Genomic DNA, 25,897 nt, shown 5'->3' with positions numbered 1-25,897 from the left:
TTTTCACTAATTCTTTCATGGTTATGACTGAATGAATTATGTGATACTTCATAATTAGCAACATTGTCTTTTATTCCAATTCATTTAGAATAGGAGAATTAGGGTAGCATAAATTTATTTTTTTTAAATTCACTGTGTTTTATAATGAACCTTTTTATTTTATGGATGTTTTTGTAATGACTATCACAACTGTTTAAAGACCAATTGCCAACTTTTTCATTTTCTTTCTCCAGTTCATTTTTTCTCTGAGAAAAGAAATCCCTAAAATACTTTCAGTTTACAAAGGTTACATCTTATCTCGCAGATGGAATTTCACCACTCGCCAATTTTTGTTACAGTTAATTGCAAATAAAAACTAAACAACACACAGCTGAAAGAGTAAAACCAAATCTTTGGTCTCCTCTGTATCTTTATGCCTCTGTAGATAGCTCTACTTGAAAAAAAAAAAAAAAAATACAGTTTCTTCTGTGGTTAAGCTGTCTGTATGAACATACTGCCTTTCTATGGCCTTCAAAGCCATTTCTGAAATGCTTCATAATATAGAATATCAAGAAGAAATTATCAAAAATATATCTAAATAGGAATTCAGATCTTCAAATTTCAGATTTGAAAATTATATTATAACATCTTGTTAAATTAATTTAAATATTGTTTTCAGAGCAAGGATAGAAACAAATAGGTAAGAGACTTCCCTTAATCTATGTTTTCACAATGCATCTTACTTCTTAGTTTCAGCAGAGCTAGTTACATTGTGACAAACAATCCACAGATACTGATTCAATAAATTATATTTACAAAATAATTGGACCATTCCTACTTTGATTTATTATAGCTGTGTTATTAATGCTCAAGTGTATGTCTGCATATCATATGAAACTTTTTTTCCATTCAGAATCAATGTTAAGGTGCTGAGAAAACCAATGGGGTGAAACAAAGGCTATTCCTTGTAAGCATCAGCATTTTCAGTTCAGGCTTGTTTTATTAATTAAGATGAAATATTCATAAGAGATGGGAATGTCCACGGTCAAGCCAGCTCACCCACTTGTTTGTTGACATATCCCCAGAGTAGTGGAGTTGGTCTTGGGGAACTACTTCATAACGCATTTAGTGATGTGCAAAAGATGCTAACAAAAATAGTATCGGATTCTAGCCTCAGAGAAAAAGAAAATACGAGCCCTATACACACAAGAAAATAAAAAGAGTGTATAAAAATCTTGCAAATAGGGCCAAAAATGTCAGGTAATAGAGCACCAACACTCTTTTGCAGATCTCTGACTACCAGAGTCTTGGCCTAGCTCCCAGCTTCAGAAGTTGGATCAAACTAATCGTCATTTTGCCAAAGCTGATGGAAGCTCTAAAAATGTAAATCTGAACTACAGCATAAAAGTGAAAGAATATTTCTTGCCTTATACAATTTTTCAAAGAACATAAATTTTAAAATTAAACACTGGGACTCTGCAAGATTTGGACTATGCAACAGCCAAAATAAGTTACCGAAATTAATGGAAATAGAGCAGTAAGCTTTTTCAGGATTATAATGTGATGCAAGTGTTAAGCAGAGTGATGACAAGTCTGCTGCTCCTCTAGATATCTGTATTTCATTTTTCTGTGCTCAAAAGTTGCACATAGTTGTTCCATTTACAGAAATCAACAAATTCTTGCACCTAGATTTTCACTAAACAGAACAATTTATCAATCTACTCCAGCATTAATTATCATTTAACAAATCTTGACAGCTGATTTTGTTTTATAGAAGATAATTTTGTTTTATAAAATAAATAAGTATTAAAAATACTAGGACGGATAGGTTATGAAGCATTATCCCTTCAAAACTAGAGACAAATGATAAGTGTGTGCACCCTGAAACCTTGCAGATTTAAAAAAAAAGTATTAAAAGATAAGGATTTGTTGGTTTACACTTACATGTGGTTTTAAGGTGCAATACTGGGCTGAAAGAAAATGGCATTGCTGGGCAAGTTTGACTCCTTTGTAACTTTCTAAGTCAAGCTAGAGAAATACTAAGAAAGGCATTTGTGTCACCACAGGCATTTTGTCGAGAAGCATATGTGTGAAGTAAGTAAGTGTGCCATATTGTGGTGAGATGAACATCATAGTTAATTCATACAGGGTACACCTACACTGTTTTATGCAGTGACAGCAGGTTTTATAAGAAAAAATAATACTTAGCTTAAACTATAATATCCATTAACTATGTCTGAGTTGGTAACCCCACTGAGACAACTTCAGCAAGACAGATGTTCCACTATGAAAAGATCCCTACATACACCACCACCCCCATCCCCATACATGAAAATATTTGCACTTATTTCCCAACATATAGTACACATACCCTGATTTATTTGGTGGTTTGAAGCAAGAGAGCAATTTTAAGAGTGTGTCCATGCAAATACTGCAAAATACTGTTTGCCTAGTACTATTCACATCAACAATTACTCTTAACACTTAGTCTATTCCAACACCTTACCAATGAGTAATGTTATAACTACTGCATCTTTTTGTCAAATGAGTTGGGATCTTTTTTGGTTGACCATTTTTCCCTCTATCTTACCTACTCACTAAGTTCTGTCCTCTCCCTGGACTGAGGAAAAGAGACTCTTCTAGCACAATGGGATAGTGAAACTTAACAGGCACACAGGTATCACTCTAACACAAACAATAATAACATTGGGTGGTACTGTTAAGTCAGTAAACTGATTTTACCTAATTATTCTTCTTATAGGACACAGTAATTTTTACTCAGCTCAGCTATACTGGGCATTGTTTCCCAGAAGTAACATCAGCCTTCCATGATCCTTACTTTTCTCCTTTTGTCCTTGTTTTCTCTGTGAAACCTAGTTAAGGAATGGAATCATGGGTCATTCAAAACCTAATCAAAACTCTCAATTTGTTTGATAAGGCATTTAAGAGAGCATAAGAAAGTAGTTCCTCAGCACCTTATTTCAAGAAGGAACAAACTAACCTGGCGACAGAACGTATGAGTATACAAGGTGACAAACCCAGCTGAATGTTGTTAAAGGGAAAAAAAATAACTCTGCTCTCAGTTGATATAAATACTGAATTTCTCCTGTAGCTAGAAAGATGCTAAGGTGCAAACGATGCATTCACCACAGTGTTTTATTTGAGGTAAGTATACTCTAAAAAGCAAATCTCTTGGTCATCCCCACTTGCTGAGCTTTGGTTCACATTGCAGCTCTGGAGTGTCAGAACTGGATTCCTTTGGGGCAAAACACAACTGGAAGATGCCCTCTGGCAGCACACCTAGTGCTCTCCAGCTGCTCCTGGGTGTTCGGTCTGCAGACGAGGCTACAGCCAGGCCAAAGCAAAACATGCACAGTGTAGACTGTGATCCTCAGCACCAAGCAGTTTGCCCTAGAGATCAGTTCCCATTGTGCTGCACTACTTTCTAGTGTAGACAGAGCTATATCACACCAGCACTCGAGAGAGAACCCCAAAGTCTCATTAGCTGTAGTGATGCCTCAAAACAAATAGGAAATGTCGCTTTCTGAAGCAAGTGAATACTACAGTGAGAAACACCTACTGGTTTTGGAGGAAAACCAATAAAAACAAGCCCTTTTTAAAAAGTGAAAGAAAGCATCTGAAATGTTAAAATGTCTCAATAAAGGTTTGTGGGTTTTTGGGGGTTTGGTTGGTTGGTTGTTTTTTTTTTTTTTGTTTGGTTGGTTGGTTTGGTTTGTTTTTTATTTCCATACTGCTAGGTTCATATTCCAACTTTTGGAAACAAAAAGGGTAAGCGTGGAGTAAACAGAATAGAGAATGACATATCTTCTAGGAAATACTTATGACATAAAACTACCTAGAAGTCGGATGTTGCTGACACATACTGGCAAAAAATTCAGTCATGAATGGGAAGATTAGTAACAGAACTTCTTATGTGTTACCTCATTCGTTCACGAAAGAGGAATACTTAGTGGTGAAAGCATAATTAATACACTATTTCCTTTAGGATCAATAAAATGCAAGAATAATAAGAAATACTACTAACATTGTCTTTCTACAGATGAAAAAAAAATGGCAAAAAAGCTCTTTTTACTAGAGAAAAATTAAAACAAAAGATGCCAACATTCTAAACCAGAATGATTAAATTTAAATGATATTATTTTGCACAAACATTGCAAAAAAATGAACAAAAGTAATATTAAGTCAAGTTATATTAGGAAGTGTGAAATCATATGCAACAGAAACATGTCTGAAAATCAAGAAATAAACACTTTCAGCATTTTATCTCCAATATTTATAACAAATATTTATATTTTTAAATGTAACCTAAAAATTATGGAATTAACTTTTTACATACATCACAAGTGTATTTAAATACACTGTACAGTTACTTTGCAGTTAGAATATTGAACATAACTAGTTGGATAAGTTATGGGTGATTCATGTCTTGTTGATTTGGAAGTTTACATGAAAGATGATCGTAAACCATGCAGCCGAAATTCTGAACAAGGAGTGGTGAACATCTGTGCTGTTTCTTCTCTAAGAAAAAGAAAAGTTCATATCCCACCCAGGGAGAAGAAATGACCCTGATAAAGAATGTAAGTGATCTTGTTTGACCTGTGACACAAAACTAGTGCTGACCTCTGCCGCCTAACCACAATGCATGTTTTTTGTTATAAGAGTGAGCAAGTGTGCATTGCTAAAAAGGAATGCAAGGAATATGAATGATGTTGAAAGTCATGAGAATGAAATATTGATTGTGGAAGTGAAAGTGTGTTTGTTCAGGTAGGTATGAAAAGCTAAACAGAGGAGGAAGAGGTAGAAACACAAGAAGAAAATTAAAATAAACATACACATAATCAAGCCATTTTTATTCTACTAGCAAATAAAAGAATATGCCAATTCCTTGTCCCTCCTCAGACCAATACTGATCTTAAAAACAGACTGGAACTACTAATTATAGAATGTGAAGCAATAAGTAATCCAAATATTGTCCCATATAATTATGAAAGTACCAAAATTGTAATCTAACTGTAGTTGGGAATGTTAGTCATCAGCATTCTATATTATTTATATAACTCTTGAAATTATAAATTAAGTACTTCTAACTCAGCACATGGAGAGCATGATTAATCATTCTCATCCAGAAACCACCCATTCCACTCATCTTTTTCTTTAAAAAAAGCAAACACTCTTGCTTGCCAATAGCTGGATGCATAAATATTTCTAATATCATTATAAATACAACATACTGTTCCTGAAAAATGAGCACATGAGAGATTTTAATTGTCAGCCTTCCCACGTGGTAACATTAAAGTAAAATAAAATACAATTGGCTGCTTACTGACAATGTCTGCTATCTACAGCACAGGAAACAGCATGCTTAATATCCAGTCCTTATAAAAATAATGTCTGTGCAGGTTTTTTCTTAAATATGATTAATTCAACTGATGAAATGCTGAAGTCAAATTTAATCCATGCAATCTCAAAGCACAAATTAATGCACTTCTTTTCACATTCAAGAAGAAGGATAATTTATTAAGGGAACTCTGGAAGGAAGGGAATTTATTAAATGAATTGACACCAACTGAAAATTCAGCCTCCAATTTTAAAAGTGACTAATAGGAAAATTAGAGAATACAACAATAAATCTAATTATATTGCAGCATTTTTTTTTTCTGGAACACTTTAATCCTGAAATATAAACACAAGACTAGCATTAAGCACAACAGAATAACACTACCAGGTCTGATGTACAAATTTTGGTAATATGTGAAGCGGTAGGAGAAAGACAGTCTAACCTGTCAGCAGTCAATATGCAGTACTGTACTGCAGTACAGTAGGAATATGTTTGGTGGAGCTGGATGACTCAACAGACAGGAAATGTAGCATGGAACTTTACGTGTCTGGGTCACAGGTTCAGATGCAACCCAGGGCAGGATTCACAGTGAAATGCCTAAACTTTAGGCACCTGCTAAGAAATTGTAATCCAGATGCCATTCACTCTACATAGCTGCCTAAGACACCTTACAAATGTACAGAGAAAATAAATATATTCGAAAGGAGGTCCAAGAATGCTAGGACATCAAACAGGGAACTGCAACCAGCAATCCCAGAAAAATACCTTTTTTCACCAGAGAATAAACACTTCAATTTATAGTACGACTGAACACTTCTGGACTTAACTGATGATCTACGTAATGACTCCATCTCCAGGGTCAGGTATTAGAGCCTGTTTCCTAAGATGAGGCACCCAACAAATGGGTGCCTCAAAGAGCAGAGCAAAATTCACTCTTTTTAAAAGGTAGGAAGAGAATCAGGTGGTGATGACTTTACCATCCTTTTACAAAGTCACCTTCCAAAAAAATTAATCTATTATAAAGTCATGAGATAAATTATTTAGGAATATTACCTTAATATTCTCCTTGGTCCAAGAGAGTCCACACTCACCTCCATTCTTTTGAATGTTCCAACTGCCATACTAAAATTTATACTGAAAAAGGGAAAATATTCTTTCGCTCCTGCTGAAATGATACCTCTACACAAGAATAAAAGACTTAAGAAATGAGAGAAAATGTCTACCAAGAAGATATCAGTATGATTCTACAGACCACTGACTTGAGAAATCTCAACTGCAGTCCATGCTTTTGTTTTTTTCTACACAACTTCAACATGCAACTTTGCATTAAAAGGACATTCACCAGATACAATCAAGTCTGCTGATTCAGTTACTGCTCTGGAAGGTAGAAGATGTACATTCGTCTCTTCAGAAAAAAAAAAAAAATGCAGCTAGTAGTTCTGCTGCCTGAACAACTTCTGTCTTTGCTAGCCTACTGTACTTCAGAGGAGAGGGAGAAGTACCAACAATGTACAATAACAAAACAACTGCTTCTGCATCTTGAAGGAAGCTTGAACCTGTCAGTGCCATGACACTATTCTGTAAAAGTATATTGGAACTGGGGTCCCTGTGATATAGACAGGGGAACTTCCTCTTTGTCCACACCAGACTTAGGCATGTTCAGACTGTGGCAGCAAAGCAACTGAAATCTGGGTAGTTCCAGTGAAAGGAACAATTTTTAATGACAATTTAGGTCTCATCTGCTTCAGATAGTCTCTCTTCAGGTTGTCAATCCTTTAGTTACCCGTCTAGTCTAGCTATCAACCACCACTGTCTGGAATTGCTGACAGTTCATGGAACATGGGCAATTCATGAGGTGAACATAATTCTATTTGTAAAAAACCTCCATCAGCTGGCATCTCTTCTTCCAAAGGCGGTTCTAAGCAATGAGCATAGGAAGAAAAGAATACTTTAATCTGGCCAGAAGTAAGGCACACTGGACAATTTAACAATGTTTAAGCCACATTTATTTCAGTATCATCATCCAGTACGTAGTCCAACCATAAATATGCACACACTAAAGGAAAGGTGTGTTAATATCTCTATTGTATTTGATGAATTTCCTTGCAGTTTTGCTGTTTGAATGAAAATTTTAACTATTATGGTGTTTATACTGTATTAAAATATAGAAGTATAATAAATTAATACCACCTGTTAAACAACACAAAGTCTAGTGAGTAGACTGGATTCAGAAAAAAAAATTTCAAGGTAAGGAATATACTTCTAGTTCTCAGATTTTGCAGATGCCAATAATTGAGGGATTAAAATTTCATCAGCAGTTACAAATGAGCATTATTAAATTTATATGGATGGCTGATTTATGAGCACATTTAAATTCTCAGATGCCCAAGTGACATTAGTTGTCCCCTCAAAATACATATCCCACTTTCTTTTTCAGCTATCTGCAAATCACTAAACAAGCAGAAGAATACAGGAATAAATGTTCAGAAGTTAGCAACCTGCAAACTTTTCCCCTTTTTGGAGTCACAGATTTTAGAAGTAGATGAGAAACTACATTGACATTGCAAAATCCCACAACAGGTTTTGAATTTTTCTAATACTGAAAAAAATTTAAAGAAAGTTACGTTGTTATTATGTTTCCTACAAGTTTCATTTGTAGAAATTGTAGCCTGTGAATATCATCCTTTTCTCTTTCTGAATCTCAATGAAGTTTGGGTATTCATGCTAACCCTATCCTGTTACTTTTTCAGCAAAATCCTGCCAGTGGATTTCTTTCTATAGTGAATCTGGAAATGCTTCTTAGTAATACTATTTGATAGCTCTATGTCTTCTCTCAATAAGATATCTTCCATGGGCATTGTATCATCCTAATTGAATATAAAAGAAACAAAAGGCTTTGTAATATATTTGTATGCTACCTTTTCCAACAACTGTCTATTTCCCATCTTATTCTTACAGCAGAAGCAGTGGCCTACCTCTTAAAATTAATCAGTGTTCTTACTCTGCAGAAGAATGTATTACTAATACCAACACGAGGGACTTGAAGGGTTTCTCCTGATTTTATCAATTTCATCATCATTCAAACTTCAGAATAAAACACCGTGGTTTTTTACATCATATTTTCTAGAACATTAACTCTTCTGCTCTGGGGACTTGCACAGACACCTCAGCTTGATCTCCAACAATTGCAGTCAAAACTCTTGACATGTCCTGAGGTTGAATCCATTAAAGTGTAAAGGCTCTGACATTTTGGAGCATTCTCTTTATGTTACATTGACAAATGGAGGGGTTTTGTGTTTCATTGGTTAAGAGGGAATCAGGTTTTAGTTATATGAACGTGGGGTAACTTCATTCATGGATCAAAAAAGACCTCTTGGGGCTTCCAAAGTCTTAATTATTTTAGAGCTACAAGGCATGATTTGGTAGAGATTTGGGTAATGGGAAACATATTCTTCTGGGATCACTTCACTTTGGGGAGCTTTCCAGCTGTGAAACAGGCTCTCAGACTTAAAAGCTCTCCAAAGCTCTACCTGGCCCCAGGCCCAAATTTCTCTGTAACAAAAGTTGACTTGCAGAAGAACTAGTGTAATATATGCAACCAAAAAACTGCAACATTAAAGAATTGGTAAGATTTATGATAACACTAAAAGTTGTTAAAGTGTTTTTAAAAGGTCAGCTTTTCACATTTAGAATCAGAATAATGTTCATTTTTATATAATCACCACATACCTAATTCCACATGCAAAAGTGACAGCTATTTTATTATACAAGGTATATAAGGAGGTTTGCACATGACAGTATTAACTTATTTTAATAAAGTGAAGGTTCCATTTGTTATCATTCAGAATGATAAATATCAGGGATCTTTTTAAGTTAGAATTGGTTTTCTGGAAAACTGCTTATATGGTGAAGGCTCGTTTATTAGTTAATGTAAACATAAATAAATAACAAATCTATTGAAATCTCTGGGTGTCTGACATGACTTTTCAACATTCAAACAAAATGTATCACTTTCAAGGCATATTTATCAACAAAATATATGGAAGACAGGCTACTATTAAGCCTATTGATAGTAATTTTACATTGTATGCACATGCAATGGTAGATAAGAGCTGTCCCATGCAATCTGGGATCTGAATAGGATGTGATTTTCATTTGGAATTGTTTAAAACAAAAATTTTTCTATTGCTACCAGTATGAAGAACAGTAAGCAGCTTTTGAAAAATCTAAAACCTGGGATTTTATATGCTCAAGTCTGTTTAAAAGTGCGCAGAAAACCTTGGGTGCCAGAACAGACCTGCATAAACTGTGCTCCGGTATGATGGTTTCTTACATGGGTCAAACTGAAAATGTGTTCTTAACATGAAGAGACCTACAAACAATTGATGGAATTATGTATGCCATTAAAAAAAGCCATTAGGCTTGAGGAAATTACACATGCACAGAAATCACACACAGCAACAACGAAAATTTCCTACCATATCAAAACATCAGAAAAGCATGCCATGATAAAAAAATCTTGTTCTGTTGAAATGTAGGAAAAAACTCTTTCATTTTTTATGGGCTCCATTTGAAATCTGGAGCCCACACATCTACCGTACTTAAGAAAAAAGAACTGTAGATCAACAGTCTTTCAGTGTCTCTATGGTCTCTCCTCTAGTCCTCACCTATAAAAGTCTTGTACATCCTGTTCTACTCTGCAACGATGATGCTTTTTAAAAAGGTTCCCTAGGACAATGACTAATAAAGCTTCAGTACTATACTATGGATGACTGAATAATATGCTTAAGCATGTATTCTCCTTTGATTCCGTCCTGATCCCTCTTTTTCCTTAGTTACGTCCCTTACATTAAAATTTCTTCAAGCCCCTGAGAAAGCACTCCAGTCATCTAACTGAATAGTAACACAAATACTGTCACCTCTCTGGTATATACAGTAATGTTGGGCATCTGGAATAGAAAACTGCAGAGGAGCAGAAGACAGAGACAGAGACAAGCTCACACCGTGCCAGTTCGGGTGAAACCTGATCCATCCTGAGCCAGAACAAAAAAAGGATTTCTTTCTTTGACCAGCTTCCTACAGAGAATATGGTACTTTTAGACCATGATACACCAAGATCAGTGTTTATGGAGGAGACAGGTTTGTTGGTGTAGGCACAAGTTCAGGTGTGAGCTGTCTCCCTGTGAAAGAATAGGGCAACAGCCCAAATGACAAGTGTTCCTGGAGTCAGTAGCATTAAGGAGCGTTACAGCCAGCCATGGGAATGCTGCTCCTCCACACCCCCAACTCCACTGATCGAACATGCGGGCAGGCAGGTCTCAGATGGTCATGTGCGTGATTCACTGTGCAACCCACATCTCACTGGGTTTATTAGTTCATGCTCCTTTGTGATCAAAAACCACTAGCCTGCTCTTTGGCTAAATTGGTAAAATTATAATCATGCTTGTCAAGTGCCAGGACTGAGTCAATAATCCAGGTTGCAGGCATCAAGCTCAGTGTCTCTCTATTGACCTAGGTTGTGCATCTAGATAAGCTATCATGGATAACTCAAAGCAGACTGTAATCATAAATATTCATAATAAAACCAAAATCTCAAAACAGTAATGTGTGGTTGCCTAACAAAATATTAAGAGGAAGATTCTATTTATTTATTTATTTTCAAACAAGCACATCTTTAGACACTAGGAATGAGGGAATTTGGAATTTATTTTCAGAAGAGAAAGTCCAGCACTGACTTGAGAGTCTTTGATAAATATGAGACAGAGCTTAGGAGGAAAAAAAAAAAAAAAAAGCGCAGCCCTTGAAAGTGGTTTTATTTTCTTCTGAGGGTTTTCTATATGTAGTAGCACAGTCTGATGCATATGTGTAGACTGAATGAAACAGACCACACCAAACAAGCAGTGCATGTAAAATAATATAAAAATATTTGTATCTTTGGAATGAATTTACCTGACAAAATGCCAGGTTTCTTTTTGTTCTATTTATTGCTTAATAATATTAAGAAGGAAGTTCTTAGTAAAATCAAAAAGTCCATCTAGCTCAGTATCTGATTTATAACAGTGGCGAAAAGCTAATGCCTAGGGAAGAGTGTTAGCACAGAGCAAGCATGCAGTGATATCTTTCCCAAACACCCTCCCAGCATCCATTGCTTTCCAATTCACAAACTGATAGAAGAGATTTATCTGAAAGGTGATTATGCACAATGTCTACTGCTACAGGCAATGGCTCTTACTCGGTATATCAGCTAAATAGTCTAAATTCTAACAGTTATCTTCATTCAGTAAAAATTAATGTTAATAGAATTGTTATTTCAGTGGCTGCAACTGCACTGCTCTGAGCATCAAATGTCTGTGCTGCATATACCAACCTATAGAGCATTCTTTATACTTTTACTTACAGTCTCCCGAAAGGTTCCCTGCCTGCAGGGCAGGTAGGTCGAACACAGAGCCTCAGAGCTGCACACAGACAACACAGATGCTCCCAGCCTCTGGGAGTGTTCATACCAACAACCAAGAGTGGCTCTGAAGCTGCTCTTCATACAGGATAGATTCGCCTACCCCATGGACAAAGGGCCTGCTAGGATGGACTCGAGCCTCACCAGAACTTCCATGCCCGAATCCTACAGGTGAGACCACACATATGCACGTTTTCTGCAGCCTGGCACCGAGGCAGCAACAGAACTGGGGGATTAAGCAGTCACAGAGCATCTGCCCCTCACTTCTCTTCACAGACGTAGCCAATGCTGGGCCCCAGTTTGACTACTGTGTGGAGTTATCCTAAGCCTTAAGGGTGCATCTGTTCTATCTAGACTTGCTGATTCTATAAATAATAATCGTTTTAAAACGGCATTATGAAATTATTGGTCATAAGATTAACAAGCCTTTCAGACTCTATTTCTCAATGTCTTGCATGGATATGTTTTAAGTATTCCCAAGAAATGGAGCTAGAAAGACAATTGCACAAATTAATGGATTTCACCATGAATTAGACCTGCTCAGGCCACTGGAAAGTCATCGTTCACATCAACCTGTCGTAGCTTGTGCTGCTCCTGGATAATCCTCCTGACCCTCCAGCAACTGATAGAGGCTCACCAAAAAAGATCGCAAGTAAAGAGAAAATGGACAAACTGACTTTTTTTTGGTGTGAATAGTGAAACACGTATAACTTTTTAGGCAGTGACTGTTTCTGTGGCTACTGAAGAAGCACCTGTGACTGAGTGCTCCAAACTCACAAGTTGAAAACAGATAGGCAGATTGTGCCAGTGTGCCCATAAATTCATTCCTTCACAAGTTAATAGAATTGAACACACTAATTGTGAGAAGGGGAAGACAGTAACAAAACAAACAAAACACTTTTGCAATTAAAAAAATGGAAATCATTCAGAAAGGGGATACTGCTGTCCCATTCACAGATAACCTGTATTTGCCAAAGTTGCCCTGCTTTGATATGCCATTTTAAAGATACTTATTTCAAGCTGTATGAAAGTCATACCTTGGTTTGATCAAGGCTTATTTCAGCTGCTATAACTTCTTCATGCAGAAAAGCTAATGTCAGGACCTGATTGGGGTTTCTCCTTTGGCCACTCACATCAGCGTTAAACCAGGCCAAGATTACTGGTTTTGTGTTTGCAATCTGACAGACGTTATCAGAGAACAGTACTCCCTCATCTTTAAAGACAGTTGCTCTAAAACTTTCCCCTGGGTTTTCTTTCAGTAGTTATAGGAAGACATGAGTCAAGTTACACCTTCTGAAGGACTTCCTCACATCACAGGCATCCCCAGCAGGAACCTAACAGACTGCTGCTCCCTGACACCCTGCCGTGCTGTATGACTGCTTTCCTGCCCTGACTTGAAAGAGCAGCAATTAAATCATTTTACCTGATCCACAACACCTGTTAGAATGTAGTTCTGGGTAAGAAGCCTCCATAACTCAGGTATTTGAAATCAGATTTGTACCAAGAACATGTGGACAGCAAATTACACTATTCTGACAAAAATATTTTTCTGTGCTATTCATCATTTCATACAGCTCTATCTCTCATATGCACACACATATAGAGTCATACACCCACAAGGGGCCCCATCCTTCTCCCACGGGTAAGAATATTTTCAGTTAAATCATGTTTATAGGTGTGGTTATGCTAAACACTTGCATATCTTGGGCATAAATTAGGAATGCTGCCAGTATACATGGCCACATGTACCCTTTTTATAGTCAAAACTGCAAATCATCTCCTGCATTGAAATAAGTCATCACTCATCAGTTACATTCATAGTAAAATCTCTGTTCTCTCTCCGGGTAATTAATCTAGAAGCATCTGCAGCAGAGAGTAGCTATGTATCTGAACAACTTGGCTCACATTTGGTGGATCAGGTTTGGCTTTCATTTAAAGAATTGGGTTTGGTCCATAATTTTATTTAAACAAACATTAAAAGCTTTCAGAAATATTCAGTTGCAATAAGTGATCAAAGCTGTGGTTATTTAGGCTCCTTTTTTACAGTATGGTTACAATCACATTAGCAATGGTTTTCATAAGTGTTTTTTTTTGTTTTTGTTTTTTTTTTTTTCACCATTATAATTGGATAGCACTGCCCCAGTCATTACCATCTGAGTGAACTCTGCCTCAACAGTCATGGCAAAACAGGCTAGTCCTTTGCCCTTGCTTAAGGTCTCTTACCTTTTTCCTCTTATCTCCTTCTACGGGACTTCTCTTTTCTCACCTAGATCCAAGAACTGTAATCACCTAACCTATTTTGATGACTTGAGCCAACTGTAGGTCTGCTAACAGAATGAACGATTAAATTTTGGTTTAGGGGCTATTTTAGAATTTCAGCATAATGGATAAAGCATACCAGTGACAACTAAGTCTAAATCATGGAGTCAAATGTGTAAGTGTGCTCAGATGAGACTGTCAAATGAAGGAAACTCTTCTGTGGCATTATGAAAACAAATACTTACAGGAACATAATCATAAACAAACAGCAATATTTTTATTATAGACATTTAGAAGTTATTGTGCTTTCATTCATGCTGATAAGCGAGCTGAGACTTGCAGTCATAAACATGTTCAAATAATAGTGACTTGAGTGAGACTTGTAGGATCTGATCCTTCAGGAACTACTCATGTACATAATGTTAATAACGTATGTAAACTTTTGCAGCACCAAAACCTCAGTTTGTACATTATGCACATCACATCATAAATCCTGTTATGCAAGCACCCTTTCCAGTATTTTCACATCTTATTTTCTGTCAGCCTGTTAATGTACATTTTTGTTGGTATCTAATACAGAAACCATTAAAAAAAAACCTCACAAAAACCACCAAAAAAACAGACAGACATTCACTTGCAATGAAGTGTATGCAAAGGCTCTTAGGACTCTACTGGGCTGCAATTTCCTTGGTTCAGTATGGAAAATCTGGCTGGGTTAAAAATTTTCATTTGGACTTCAGCCTGAGAAGGTTTGGCACAATTCCTGGTTTATAGAATTTCTGCTGCCTGCTGCTTGTGTTCCAGGTAGTGCAATGCTTCAGAATCTTAAAGACTTCTGCTTCAGTAATTATTTTTACAGACTTCTTAATAATGCCAATTAATTGATTCTCATGTGATTTAGTTCTTACTGCTTATAGTATGTCATTCAAGATTAAGTTCAAAATCAGATGGTAATAGAGCTCCTCTGAATATTCTATTTAGTTTACTGTATACATTTAACTTATGGATAATGTTAGAAAAAAAAGCAAAAAAGCAAAAAAAAAAGAAAATAATTACCTGCAAAGGTTTGGAACCCATGAAAATCTGCCATCTTTGCTGAAGGAGACTAGAAAAATATTCAGTGTGATCCCAAATCTCCATAAAAGTCTACATTTTTCATTCTGAGTCAATTTTTCTTATATGATTTGACAAGACCAAGCTGATATTGTTGAATATCATATCCAGCATCTTGGCTGCTTAATGATTTATTTTATTGACTATGAGGTTTTCTATGAGCAACTGGCAAAATCTGTAAGTCTTGGTAAAAAGACAAAATTGTAACTATCATGACATTTTTTGAGAAAAAATAATTAAGTACTACCTAGCTTGTCCTTTAAGCTTTTTTACTACTATATGATTTCTTGATACAAAAAGTGTAAAACCATTAAGAAGGAATGGGTCTCTGTATTCGGTTCTTGCTTTCAGGGGTAACAAAATGAGAATATCAAAACATAACTTGACTAATGGGGTCCCAGGGACCATGAAATATTACCTTGTGATTATTGGGAGAGGAAGGACTAAAAAAGAAATAAAACCAACAAATCTCACTTCAACAAAGAAGTTTTCAATAAACTTACAGAATTGGTTGTAAGTTTTCAAGGAAAACTTATCTGAAGTGAAAAGTTGCTAAGGAGATATCTTAGTAACTTTAAAAAAAATAAATTATTAAGGAAGTAAACGTTAAAAAAAAAACACCACACCTACATAACAAAACAAAAAACCCCTCCTTATGATGACAGACTATTAAGATATAAGTTGCCCTAAATCATGAACTTTTTCTGATTCCAAACACAAGACGGAACGCACAGGAAATATTTGAAATATACTGTAATAGGTCAAATGAACTATTTATAAACAGATATATATGTATAAAAAATCCGCACAAATATATATGTAAAGCACAACAACTAACACAGTTGTATGAAAAACAAACTGAATAAAAATATATCCAGTTGGATAGGACAGGAGATAGCAAGTGTGATACAGGCTTAGTAATTTTTTAAATTATAAGAACAGTTAAATACTGAAATACATTGCCTGGGGAATCACCACCACTGAAAGTCTTTGGAAGAGGTTAGGAACACATTTGCCAGGATGTCTCTTAGGAAGTGTTATTGACCCTGTTCTGGGGAAGGCAGAAGGATTGGAGGCTTTTTCTACAATTTTTGCAGCTCTGCAGTTCAGTGTCCATTTCTATTAATTCTATCAGTTTTGCATGGTCTTTTGGGCCCATCAGAGCCCAATCCATCACCTCACTTATACTTTGTCTATAAACCTGTGACTCTGCACCATACTTCCCTCAGTACTATGTTAAGGATGGACCTGGTACATCTCCTCAGCATCTGATACCCCTGTTGGTATGGCAGGGAAAGAACTGGGCACAGGACATGAGGATGTGGTTATACTGCCGTCAGGGTCTGGAGAGAATTATAAGTGGAAGGGAAAACGAGGGAGTTGAGCTTTTGTGTTGAGTGTGTATAAGGGTAAAGAGGACACAAATGATTCTGAAATGCATTCACCGGTGTAGTATCTCTGCTCACAAAAGGACAGTGCACAATGTTCACTGAATGGTGTTTTCCTTTTTAAATATCTGTTCAAAGGTTTTATTAAAAGCTGTATATCTGCAAGAATAACTATGTCACACTGCTATAGAGTGTGTGAAGTTTTTTTTAAATTATTTTCCTGAAGGAAACGCTTGTTGCAGTTCGTAAAAAGCCATCAATAAAGAGCTTGCCCAGAAGCACAAAGGCCATGTGCTGCCTGAGGAAACTCAAACGTATTAGTTTAGGCACAAAAGCAGCGCAGCACTGACCATGCCATGTTAGCATGACATTCTACCACAACAATAAGCCTTGCATTTTGTTGTGTTTCACAAACGTAAAGTTTTGCTTAGTTTTAAATCCTTTTCAGAAAAAAATGGATTCATTGCCAAACAATGGAATTTTCAACAGCTGAGGGTTCTTAGTCTGTGGGGACTCTTTTATTAAGTAACAAAGGGCCAAAAAAAGCCAATTATTTTTGTAATGTTTCTTTTTTTGTTTACTGCTAGCAATGCATTTTAGGTGTCACTGAATCCCTAGAAGTGCAGTTTGCTAAAATAGAAAGTAATTTCTGGATTAATGCAGAAAACAGTGTGGGGCTAGAGGGCAATCCCAAAGTTCCTTTCATATCCCTGATCCTACCTTTCATCTGCTGTGCACAGTGGTGGCCCTAATGCATTTTAGCCAAGGCTGAAACTGCCAAGTCCCCCTGTGATAAAGCTACTAAACAGCCTAAACCCTGTCTAGCCCTGGAAGCCAGCATAATTTCTTGTCTTGCCTTGCCTTGCCTTCCCTTACTCTGAGCTCTCTGAGGGACATGGAAAGTGTCTGAAGACAATCAGCCATGTAAAGAGTTTGGAAGGCAGTCACAGAATCATTACTGTCACTATTTCCTAAACCATTTGCAGCCTGACAACACTCCTACAGTATCTATAACTTCACTTAAGTATGTACAAACTTATAAAAGTTTCTTTTATATGGCTATCATGGTTGACTTTAGGAAAAGACTTTCATAATCTAATAGTTGGAAGATGCTTCCGATAACAATGTCATAGCTTCTACCTCCATATGAAAGCTTCATATAAGTAACATACACCTTTAAAATCTGAAGTATTTTAAATACCCATATTCACCTGTGAATCTACAGTAAACTTTACAGTAATCATGCTAGTAAATGCAAATTCACGTTTCTGTCTGAAAACTAGGCTGTTTAGATACAAATGGAAAAGGCAGTAATAAGTTTTCATGTTTTTTTCAAGTTATTTATGATTTCTCACTATTCTTGTATAGTTTGAAAAGCTTTTGGGGTACAATCCTATACAATCCTTATCCAATCAGCAATGCATTTTGTACTATTGTACAATAGTGACATCTGTCCAGATCTGCCGGTTGTGCTGTGTTACTGTACAAATTAGACAATCAATTTCCTGAAGAAATCGGGCTTTTTTTCTGAACCAGTCAGTAATTTCTAGCTTCTTTTTGTTTAAGTGTGATCACTGATGGCTGGTCTGTATTGAATACCATCACTTTTCACAGAACACAAATTACTGTATTACCAGTAAATATCTACTGGAAATTAACCATACCATTCTTGACTGCAAACATGCAAAATCAAAATGGCAAAGTTTAATGGAAAATTGATACTTAGAGTTCAAATAAAATGAAGCCTGCACTCCTCTAAATCCAGGTTAGCACTTCTTATTTCTTAGTTGTATGTTGGCAAAAAAATAATTATCAGATATTACGCACAAGAATTTGAATGAGATTTAGCATCACACATCTTAAATTGTCAAATCCTTCTTGCTCAAGAAGTCCCTGAACCAGCCACAGTTTCTACATACACAAAACCCTTCTATGAATCTTTTTTCCATGAATTCCTCTAGTCTCCTCTTAAGCCTCTGCGAACTTTTTGTTTTTACAGAATCTTGTGAGAAGTTTCAAGGCCAAAACCACATTTTGTCATCAACCACATCCTCTAGTGCTTTTTTTTTTTTTTTTTTCAATTTTGCATTCACCACGTGACGCATTAGCTACAGTTGATGGTACGCAGTCTAGTACTTTTTAATTTGTCTTCCCATGCAAACAGTGCATTACATGATGCATCAATGAAGCAGAGGTCCATCATGGAACCTGGCAATGCAAACACGTATAAACTGCATAACCAGATATTTCTCACTGCCACATAAGCTAACACATGTTCCTCAGCTGCAGATTCCCTATTAACTCAAAAGGTTTGTAAAGTGACTTTTTAGGCTGAAAAGTTTGAGAATTTGATAGGGGGGGAATCAATTATTTTTAAAATACTACCAATTACAATGCACCAAATATTACTTCAGAGCTTTTTCTTTTTAAATTTACAATAATACTCACATTTTGCATCTCTGAACATTAGAGAACATTCCCCAGCAGGCAAATATGCTATTAATATGTTACCATCTCTGGCTGATTTATGCTCATTTCTGTTAGTTTTTATGCTCCATCACTAAACCCAAGCACATGGCTTAGTCTGTACATCTATGCACCTGTCAGCAGATTGGTTAGAGTTGATTAAGTGTGTATTCAGATAGTCTCAGTATTTCAATATTCTGTTTACTAGGGTGTTTTTAAGAAGTAAACCCAATATATTAAGGTAAAGACTGAACTTTATTCCTGTCTAAGTTTATTAATTATCCTATCTTTGTTGAATATTCTGCAGCTATAGCACACAGCAGCTCTGCAGGAATAACAGGTGAATTTTAATTTTAAAAAAATTTTTATTTTATTAAACACAAAAATTAGATGTCTGTAGGTAAATCCTTTCAAAAATCTAGATGTATGAATCAAAAATCCTAAATCAAGAATGCAATGACATTTTAATATTTAAGAATATTCCCTCTTGAACAGCTCAAGACAATATCAATATATTCATGCTAGTAAAAATAATGCTGTTGGACAGATGATTCAGCACACAGTATTCACTAAGAAAGGAGCGGTGTCTAGCAGATTAAGGATTAGACAAGAGCAGTAACAATAAAAATAATGAATAATCATGAAACAAAATAACATAGGAAAATTAGTACATAAATTACTCATTATTAGTTCACCTGGAGAGAAAAAAAAAATAAGGACAGAATAGTTGGTGATTTCAAACAAAAAAAAATGCATTTTTTAATAAAAGGGATTAAAAGGTTTCTTTTGCAAGATCCTGAAAAAATATTTAATTTTTAATGAATATTTTTGAAAGATTTAGTTTTCCCAATCATAATACTGGCAAAACAAACCCATAGTGCCAAACCGTATACCACGACATGTCGTAAGTGCTAATAATCTGTGACCCTACCTCTATTTCTCTATTTTTTGATATGTAAAACCAAACTCAAAAGACTTCAGAAGAAAGTCGGATAGCAAAAAAAAAAAAAAAAAAAGTGATGATCTGGCTTATCATTTTCAAGACAAACACTAATTAATTTTTTAAGGCATTTTCTATAATACATAGTGTATACTATATTCTTTGATATACAGCATGTTTGTGCATGTGTATTATTATATATATTCAACAAATAAATGCATATTTTATTTTTTTATATATATGAGAACACATAGGTATTAATTCCATTTCTAAATTTATGTCTGTATTCTATTATTTTTTTCATTTGTCTCTTTAAAGAAAGTGGACAAAAGTGGAATTTCCTAACAGATACCATTCTTTGGTATTCATTTCAGTAGGGAGTAAATAGCCATGAATGACCTTCTTGTCTTTACCTTTGATTTTTTAAAATGTTTCTTGGTGCTTTAACAAATGGTTCACCACACTTCAACTGAAGGGGAAGAAGATGTCAGTGACTTGATGGATGCTTTTTACTATAACTACAAGTATAAAGAAGACATTTAGCACCCTGTATTCTCATGATTTGTTTTATAATCCTATTGCATATGTACAGTTGAATCACTAGAATATATTGCTGAGAATGTTGTTAAATCTTTCTGTATGAAATCTCTAAGTTTAAATTTTATGAGAAGACACATAACATTTTCCCTGAGTTTATAATGAAGCAAATCTGAGAAGACTTTGCTCCTAAATCTTTATTGGAATTTCCTCTTAGTCTTGGATACAAGAATGACTCAAAGTTTTGTGACAACTTTGAGAGTACACATTGTGTTGCAACATTCAAATAAATTTCACAGCATCAATAACAACAGTTATATAAGTTTATAATAATGATATAAGCTAATGGCTGCAACACACATATAATTTGGGAGTGGGAAAGAGGGGCCTTGATTTGCTGTGGAAGGACCCTCTCACAGTTGGAGGCATTTCCTTTACATTAGATCCAAGATTAATTTATTTTTTAATCCACTGTTGGTTCCCACATCCTTTTGCAACTAGCACATTCTAATAGGAGATGACAGACAGATTTATACAAAGTCACTTGGGGCCAGCTCCAATAAAAGACTTTGATGCCTTAAATTAGATGCTACTACAGCACACGATACTCAACATTCTCTCACAAAGATGCCTATGCATTTTTTTTTTTTCTTTTTGAACTGAAAGGATGTCTGCTGTTATGTCTTTTGGTATCAGTACATTTTAAATTTCTCATCTTTCTACAAGGTAACTCAGGAATTTCCATTAAAAAAAAAAATACTTCTGTGAACATGACGTGTTACTAGAATAAAAGACTGAGCCTTACAGTATTGTCAAATGAGTATTAGTATGAAAAGTACACAAAAAGGGCTACCAGGACACCCAAACGCGCAAGTGAAAACTGACCCATATTACTTCCCTATATAAGGAGTGCTACATCCTCTGCCCCGTTCCCATTTTTTCTTATCGAAAAAGTCTTTGCATAGGGGCTTTGTGTCCTCTTTGTAACTCATTTAGTCATTCTTATCTGTGCAAGTCAAGTGTAAGCAGATACAAATGCTAGCAAACCACAACGGTGATGCAATGGCTACACACAGTGCACAAAAAGATACCATCAGATACCATCATATGTAAGTAGCACCTATGATGTTCTTTCACATTTGCATTCTCTTCTCGGTTCACAGGACCCATTACAAGTCTGCAACTCGGTCCAAACACACGATTTAAGCTATTCTAATACAGAGCCTAGCAGTTTCAAAAAAGGGCCCATTTCCAGAGGTATTTTTACTACTATATTGCCAAAGCAACATAGGCACATGGCTATACACATTGCAGTTTTACCCTCATCCTTTTATATTCAGGAATACTGCTTCTTCACCACCCTTTGCATTGTACTGCTTGTGGAAAGTGAAGGCATTATCTTATCTTACCCTTCTGTACTCTCCACGTTCTCCTTTTAATTCATTTCACAAGCACTATGATTTCATTGTTCATTTCCTGTTGGACTATAAACATTATCATTCTCTTGGAATATTTTTCATACTTTTTATTTTCCTTGTTTCCTTTGCTGCTCTGTTCTACAGCTCCCCGCCCTTTTGTATTCGTCTCTTAATTGTGGCTAGCATTAAAATTATTTTTGAAAGTGGCTTGTTTTATCCAAAAGCTGTGGGACTTTTTTCCTTCCGAATATCCACTCTCCACTGACCTTCCCAGCTAGGTTTACAAGAGTTCAGCCAATCCTTCCACTGCATTCAGTAAATTCTTTATTTTTAAATAATTGCATTGCAGGAGTATTATTACGTCAGTTCTCAGATAAGTGGTCTAAGAGGAGGCAAATTCTTTAATTCTTCTATTTTACCCTTCTAGTTTGACAATCTGTTTCAATCTTTCTAGTATGGACAGAAAGAGTGTACTTTTAGATGACAGAAATATTTTCCAACTTCTCCCACATTAACACTGAAGTTTGTACTTTCATTATACAAGATATCCTAACCATTACAGTATCAAAACCATTATAATTAATTTTTTATTTGGTAAATTAATTTGCTAACCTGAAGTTCTGAATTTCCAATCTATAAAACAAACAGTGGCATAGAGATTTAGAGATAAGTGGGGAAAAATACCATTTGCTCTCCAGAAAATTGTATTTTCCACTTTGATCAGGAAAGCAAAAGGCATAAGACCTTTGTCTCCATGGCCTCACTGTAACTTTAGTTCAATGGGATTCCAAGGAATATGGGAAGACTTATTAATCCCCCAAGGCCTGTAAACTGGCTATTTTTCCCTTCTTCAGCCTCTCTTGTAGGCAGAGTTCTTCATTTTCTAAAATCCTCTTAAGAGCTGAGGCAGTGGAATTTTAGGCTTCAGACTTAATAAAGGAATTCTTTTCCCTCGGGTATGCAACACTGGGAAGAGGTATAAGAAAGTTCAACTCCAAAATGGATAGAATCATTTCACATCTTTTTTTATTATTATCCAGTTCAGGTGACTAGAGAACACTGTCAGTTAAGTCAATAACATGGCATCAATACAAAAATAAGCGTATTTCAGATACTGAAGTGTATACTAGCTCACTAATGAGATTTTAATTTAAAATGACAATTTACTTCCATACTGCCAAAGTGTATTGAAAAGATTTATTTATACACCTAATGAACCATAACATAGAGTGCTGTATAGGAGTATATTACTATGTGGAGCTCCTATGAGTTCTGCATCCCTACTTAATTTTTATTCTACTGAACAGTAATTAATTCTGGCCATTTACTTTGACAGCCTTTTGTCAGATAGCCTGGTATAATCTACAGAATACAGAGAAAAGCTACAACATTGACATTCATACCACTCTACACGTAAAACATTAAAACAGAAAACATTAAAACAGAAAACATTAAAACAGAAAACATTCAAAACCTATCTGATTTATGATTGAAAAAGCAACAGTATGGAGTGTTTTTTCCATGGACTTATGCCTAGATTAAACTGATCTGGACACATAAATGGCAGGGGCTTTATTAGGCAGAACCAAGAATATGCAATACTTCAAGAGGCTCAAGTTCAGTGTCTATCATTCTGTGCTTAAAGTTAGCTGTATACGTAAAACTGCAAGCACATGTAATCACCAAAAGTAGCAAAATTCTTATTTGGCTATCTGGTTGTCCATTAACTGCTAGGTTTTCAATATACAATTTCTTTCCCGGATATGCTGATAAGCATCTATATAATTTATCACTGTATTTCACTCCAAAGAAGATTCAGTAAATGTATACAACTGCATTGTTTCCTCTTCAGAAAATCTGATCTAATTTATATGATCATGGTCAAACTCCCTGCTCAAACCTTCCATCAGATGGCTCCATCAAGGCAGGAAGCTCGAATTTGTCTCAGTGGTGATGTAGAATTGTTCAGTCTGGGAATGCTGATTTAAACACCTCTGAGTTCACAACACTCAGCATGAAAGGTCTGTGTTCCTGGGCTGTTATCTATGACTCTCTTCTGTTCTCCCAACATAAATTCAGCCATAGACTCCCCTCCTAGCTGCTAGTTTCCATTTCTAACCCCATACAGAGATGCAAGGGTTTCATTATAACAATAATCTCTATTTGATTACTTCCCTGATAATTTCCATGACAAAGCATAATGTGTACCTGCTTTCAGGGCTTTTCAGTCACAGCAAAGCACCTGCTGCAAGGTCCAGGACAGGGCCCTCATAGAGGTCACAGATCTCTCCTTGCAAATTCTTAATGTATCTTTGGCTGAAAATCAGCTACTAAATCGTAACAGTGCCTATTAACATATAATTCAGCAATTCCTTTTGGGTAGCCTTGTCAGTTTACTATTTTACCACAGTCAACTTCAGCAGCTGAAATGCAGATCAGGTTTTCAATAAGCAAAGGATTACAAACAAGCCTTAAAACTGTCTTTTTTCTTCATGAGTTTATAACTGATAAGGACAAAGAGTTTACAGGTAAGAGAGACAATTGTGAGGTAAGCTTATAGCACATGCCTTAGGCCAGAAGCCATCTAAATGTTTATTTTTGGCCAGCCTCTAACACACTGGTTCTTATCTTTCAGGAGCCCTGAAAGTGGCAGATCCTGAGAAAGGATTTAAGGCAGACATTAGTAAAGAGAAACATAAGAAAAATCAGTTCAATGCAAGAAAGGAGTAATCAGATAGAATGAACACTTAAACAGTCAGGAGCAGGCTCAAAATCAACCTCCATGATGAACAGGTCATGATGGGAGACTAATTCCATGCAGTCAGGAGCATGGAGTATGAGAGTGAGAACTTGCATGGAAGATCTGAAGATTAGACAAGAAGTTCAAACTCACTAGGATTGAAGTTGGTGGAAGTTCAAGAAAAAGGGTGGGATGATCACAAGTTATCTGGCAGGCATTATTATGTTGCAGTTTGTTCCCTTTAGGGAAAAAAAAAATATTTCAGAATCCTTTTTTGAACTGGATTAGCTACTCTTGTTTGTGGGACCACAAGTATGAAGGGCACATCAGGCTAATGTTAAGAGTGTTTTTCTTCCCCTCACATTCTCCCTTTGACCTTCTAAAAAATAAGTCTATCAACACTGCAGGAAATTAATATTAATTTATATACATTTTCCAGCTGAAATCATCTGCTGAATATATGTGCTTACAAACACCCTTGTTTTAATACATCACATTTATAGGGGTAATTTTCATAAAGACACATCTCAGTCCAGATTCAGTCAAGCTGGTTAGACACTGTCTACCTAAAGATGGAACAGATAAATATGCTTCATGAAGCATGGAAGATCTCTGTTAGAAATCAGTAAAGCAGAAATTATTATAAGCATCCATGCAACTCCTAAAATAACAAAATATTATTTCCTCGGATATTTACACTGCACCCCTCTGATATGACTGGGAGTTATCCGGGATCAGCCAGGGTCAGAATCTAGGTTCTACTGACTTGAAGCACTATGCTTAAGTTCAGTTAAATTTAGTTTATGTCTGAATTTGGAAATAACAGAGGCTAGGGGAATTTCACTTTCAGAGTTCTTGTCAGACTTGGCCCACTTAATCCTTTAATTGGATGTTGAACTTTCTAAGTATAAAAACAGAAACTGTACATGTTGCTTATATAGGAACATATCGGAAAAATAGTGTGTATAAAATTTATAAAAATCAGGGACTTTGCTTTAGAAAATGCTTTTAAATTACAGAAAAGTGTTCACAACAAGTTTTGCTCATTTTTTTTAAGTAGAAAATAGAATCCAGAAATAGGTAGTTATATTATTTTATGCTAACATGGATGATAGAGCTGACAACATTTAATGAGTTTCCCAATATTTAATTTAAAGTAGTGTTTTACAGCTTGAAATGAACACCAGTGCTGGCAGGTGTCAAGACTCAATAGCAATTTACTTTCAGAATAATGATGCAAATTA

The 25,897-nt window shown here is 35.7% G+C and overlaps 1 protein-coding gene across 1 annotated transcript in view; it reads right to left on the bottom strand.

Annotated features, from left to right (window-relative positions):
* The window catches only part of AGMO (alkylglycerol monooxygenase), a 195,403-nt gene that overhangs the window by 35,519 nt on the left and 133,987 nt on the right, over window positions 1-25,897 (bottom strand). The window lies entirely within an intron of this gene.

This window comes from Tyto alba, unplaced genomic scaffold (genome assembly GCF_018691265.1).
Source record: "Tyto alba isolate M040663 unplaced genomic scaffold, T.alba_DEE_v4.0 Super-Scaffold_38, whole genome shotgun sequence".
In the NCBI taxonomy this organism is placed as follows: Eukaryota; Metazoa; Chordata; class Aves; order Strigiformes; family Tytonidae; genus Tyto; species Tyto alba.
Note: the sequence above shows the minus strand (reverse complement) of the source record. Positions and strands in the feature narration are given on the sequence as shown.